The sequence below is a fragment of the Rhinoderma darwinii genome, chromosome 13 (assembly GCF_050947455.1).
Source record: "Rhinoderma darwinii isolate aRhiDar2 chromosome 13, aRhiDar2.hap1, whole genome shotgun sequence".
Classification (NCBI taxonomy): Eukaryota; Metazoa; Chordata; class Amphibia; order Anura; family Rhinodermatidae; genus Rhinoderma; species Rhinoderma darwinii.
In genome coordinates this window covers 42,088,126-42,093,017 of record NC_134699.1, presented here as the reverse complement: position 1 = coordinate 42,093,017, position 4,892 = coordinate 42,088,126, and the positions used below count along the sequence as shown (strand labels likewise).

Genomic DNA, 4,892 nt, shown 5'->3' with positions numbered 1-4,892 from the left:
CGCCACTGGTTACACCCAAGGGTTCTTAAAGTGTAGCTAAACGTTTGACAAACTTCTGACAAGTCAAAGTGACATGTCAGAAGTTTGGATTGGTGGGGGTCCGAGCACTGAGACCTCCACCAATCGCTAGAACGAAGCAGCTGAATTGCTTGTGTGAGCGCTCAGCCGCTTCGTTTCTGTTCGGCTTTTTCCGGAAAGCCGATGTATCGGAGTACAGGCTCATAAACTTTCTATTGAGTCCGTACACCGATACATTTATTTCCAGAAACAGCCGAACAGACAGGAAGCGGCTGAACGCTCACACGAACGCTTCAGCTGCTAGGTTCAAGCGATTGGTGGGGGTCTCAGTGCTCGGACCCCCACCAATCCAAACTTCTGACATGTCACTATGACATGTCAGAAGTTTATCAAACATTTAGCTACACTTTAAAGAGCTTAGTTCAGTTCTTTCTGTCCCCCTCTTCATAATATTTAGAGAGTCTCTCATGACTGGTATAGTGCCAAGGGACTGGCGCAGCAAGGCAAATGTGGTGCCTATTTTCAAAAATGGCTCTAGGTCTACCCCGGGTAATTAAAGACCAGTAAGCTTAACATCCATTGTGGGGAAAATGTTTGAGGGGCTATTGAGGGACTATATACAGGATTATGTGACAAAAAATAGTATTGTAAGTGACAGCCAGCACGGTTTTACTAAGGACAGAAGCTGTCAAAGCAACCTGAATTGTTTTTATGAAGAGTTGAGCTGAAGCCTAGACAGAGGGGCCGCTGTGGATATAGTGTTTTTGGACTTTGCAAAGGCATTTGACATCATCCCTCATAGACGTCCAATAGGTAAATTAAGGACTATATGTTTAGAAAGTGTCGTTTGTAATTGGATTGAGAATTGGCTCAAGGACCGTATCCAGAGAGTTGTGGTCAATGATTCCTACTCTGAATGGTCCTCGGTTATAAGTGGTGTACCCCAGGGTTCAGTGCTGGGACCACTATTATTCAACTTATTTATTAATGATATAGAGGATGGGATTAATAGCACTATTTCTATTTTTGCTGATGACAACAAGCTATGTAACAGTCTATGGAAGATGTTCGTGAATTGCATACGGATTTAAACAAACTAAGTGTTTGGACGTCCACTTGGCAAATGAGGTTTAATGTAGATAAATGTAAAGTTATGCACCGGGGTACGAACAACCTGCATGCATCATATGTCCTAGGGGGAGCTGCACTGGGGGATTCACTTGTTGAGAAGGATCTGGGTGTACTTGTAAATCATAAACGAAATAACAGCATGCAATGTCCATGCCCGCCTATGTTAAGGAGAACTTAGAGAGGAGCCGGGTTCTTCTTTGTCAAGAAAAAGGATGGTTCTCTGCGTCCTTGCATCGACTACCGGGGTCTCAACCAGATCACGGTAAAAAAAAAAAATCGATATCCGTTGCCATTGATTTCTGAACTGTTTGATCGCATAAGAGGAGCCAAGATTTTTTCGAAGCTAGACCTGCGTGGGACTTACAACCTAATCCGGATTCGCCGGGGTGACGAATGGAAGACGGCATTTAACACCCGTGACGAATACCATGAATATCTTCGGCCTGTGTAATGCTCCCGCGGTCTTCCAAGAGTTCGTTAATGACATCTTCCGTGACCTCCTCTATGTTTGTGTTGTGGTCTATCTTGATGACATCTTGATTTTTTCTCCACATCCTATGACTCATCAGCCACGTCCGTCAAGTTTTGCTGCGGTTAAGGGAGAATCGCCTGTACGCCAAGGTGGAGAAGTGCGTGTTTGAGAAAAATGCTCTACCCTTCCTGGGCTACATCATCTCAGATCGGGGTCTCAAGATGGATCCTGAGACGGTAAAGGCTGTCCTGGAATGGCCACGCCCTCAAGGCTTGAGGTCTATATAGCGCTTCCTGGTATTCCTTAATTTCTACAGACAGTTAATTCCAAACTTCTCCTCACTGACATCTCCTATCTCTACCCTCACCAAGAAGGGCATGAACGCCAAGGTGTGGACTCCTGAGGCGGAATCCACATTTAATAGCCTGAAGAATGCCTTCACGTCAGCCTCGATCCTCCATCATCCAGATGTGTCTCGACAGTTCTCGTTGGAGGTGGGCGCCTCCTCTGTCGGTGCTGGCGCACTCCTGTTCCAGAGAGGTTCCAAGGGCAAAACTATGGTATGTGGCTATTACTCTAGACTCTTCTCTTCCACAGAACGCAACTACTCGATTGGGGATTGGGAGTTACTGGCCATCAAATTGGCTCCGGAGGAGTGGAGACATCTACTAGAGGGCGCAGTTCATCCCATCTTGATATTCACGGACCACAAGAACCTCACCTATCTCCAAACGGCCCAACGACTTAATCCCCGTCAAGCCAGGTGGTCGCTGTCCTTTGCCCAGTTCCAGTTTGAGCTCCAGTTTGAGGGCCGATGCCTTGCCCAGGTCATTCAAGACAGAGGACACTATGGAGTCTCCACAGAATATCATTGATCCATTCTGCATCATCCCTGTCAACCCTCTGCAAGTTAGAGACATTCCCCTGGGGAGGACTTTTGTGCGTCTGGCAGACAGAAGAATCCTCCGCTGGGGACACAGTTCGAAACTGGCAGGTCACGCGGGTGCCCGTAAGACCTGAGACCTCATTGCTCGTCAGTTATGGTGGCCCACGCTGCCCAAAGGCATCCCGGACTTTGTCTGCTCCTGCACGGTGTGCGCAGCAAATAAAGTTGCCCACTCCAAACCGGCTGGCCTGCTCCAGCCACAGCCTGTGCCCGATGCCCCCTGGCAACAGATTGCTATGGACTTTGTCACGGACCTGCCTCCCTCTGCTGGATGCAGTACAGTCTGGGTGGTGGTGGACCGATTCTCCAAGATGGCTCATTTTGTTCCACTAACCGGCCTACCTTCTGCTTCCTGACTGGCCAATCTCTTCATCCAACACATCTTCCGTCTGTACGGCTTGCCTCTGCATATTGTGTCAGATCGGGGGTTCAATTCACATCAAAGTTCTGGAGAGCCCTCTGTGGAATCCTGGGTGTGAAGTTGGACTTTTCCTCAGCCTACCATCCCCAGTCCAATGGTCAAGTCGAGAGAATAAATCAGATTATTGAGAACTATCTGCGACACTTTATCTCCCGGCAGCATGATGACTGGGTGCAGCTGCTTCCTTGGGCTGAGTTCTCCTACAAAAACCACACTAGCGAGTCCACCGCCTCCAGCCCATTCTTCATTGTCTACGGTCAACTGCCACGAATACTTCTCCCTGTTTCCACTACGTTCCAGGTGCCTGCAGCTGACTCTGGATTTAGGGACTTTCTACAAATCTGGCAGCCGACCCAATCTTCTATTCTGCTGGCGGTCGACCGCATGAAAAGAAAGCCAGACACAAGAAGACGAGAGCCTCCCCAGTTTCTTCCAGGCACTAAGGTCTGGCTGTCCTCTAAGAATATCCGGCTCAGGGTGCCATCGTACAAGTTTGCTCCCAGGTTCCTCAGACCTTTCGAGGTTTTGCAACAAATCAACCCTGTCTCCTACAAACTTCGGCTGCCTCCTACCCTCAAGATCCCCAACTCCTTCCATGTCTTTTTTTGAAAGGCCGAGCCATGCTTTCTATCACCCAAGTGCAAAAAAAAGTGCAGGGGTGCCACACAAAAAGTGCACAAGGATGCGGTCTATCGCAGCCCTTCTCTTAAAAGAGAGAGGCCCCGCATAACCATTCCCCGACCCTCCAAGCCTTAGGCCAAGAGGATCGATGATCCCCCCTTGCCGGAGCTTAGGGAGACCCAACAACACTCCAAGGTTTCCACCTGGGCTGCCACCCCAGTGTCCACCTTGGAGCCTGCTTCTACTTGCACCTCCTTTCCGAAGAAGGGAGGCCAGGTTGCAGGGGAAAACGGAACCAGATGGCCACATATTTTCCCCTAGACCTTGGAAGGGTCCCAAAAGGGCACCGCATCCGAAATCCTGGGACAAACGTGACAAACACACAGTGAAAAACAAAATTAAATAAGTGGATGTGCGCTGTGATACAGCCTGGACATCCGCCAGGTATAAAAATTCCTCATCTCCCAGCCAGAAGGCCGGGAGAATAAAGGTGTGTGCTCATATAGTGTGAAAGAGAGTGCGTGCAAATGTGCCTTCACTCACTGGGATGCCACCCCCAGTGAGTTAGGGCACCCTAGGGTCACCAGCCCTAGGGCACATAGCAACTCGGGCTTCCAAACAACCCGACTTCCTGACCTCGATCCGGCGGTCGCCTGGTCACCTACAAATGGTACCGTTAAACCAAATGCGTACACCAGAGCGATGACCGTTGTGGTTCCCTGCCTTCACCTCGGCGTTCTGTCATCCCCCTACGATGGCCACTGTACCACCGGCAGGGTTGATTACTAACCTAGGCTTGAGCAGGTACTACACTTGATCTTAGCCAAAAGGCCGAGAAGCGAAACATGGACACCGATGTCAGGGAATTCTACAGATTCCCGGAGCAGAGCCGATACTAGCGCTCTGCCCGGGACTCCACTCTGGGGAAGACCCTGACACACTGTCCATATATGGACAGCGATGTCAGGGAATTCCAGAGTCTCGGATCAGAGCCTGTACTCGCGGCTCTGTGTCCCACGGGCCGCAGATGACTGCCACAGGGGCCGCATGCGTCCCGCGGGCCGCGTGCTTGAGACCCCTGCCCTAGAGTAAGGGGTGGAGGATAATTAATTAAGAGATCCTTTAAGTTTTCCAAAAGGCCCCGGTGGAATTTGTAATGGAGCTCAGCATAATTCCACTGAGAAGAAATAGACCATCATCTGAACTCGCTGCTGCTCAGCTCCAGAGGAGATAGGTCTCAGACAAAAATATAATTTACAACTGTACCAAAAATTAGAGAAAGA

At 49.6% G+C, this 4,892-nt stretch overlaps 1 pseudogene; it reads right to left on the bottom strand.

Moving 5' to 3' along the window:
- Nucleotides 1–4,381: 4,381 nt before the first annotated feature.
- LOC142666873 (U2 spliceosomal RNA) lies at nt 4,382–4,452 on the bottom strand (annotated as a pseudogene).
- Nucleotides 4,453–4,892: the final 440 nt, after the last annotated feature.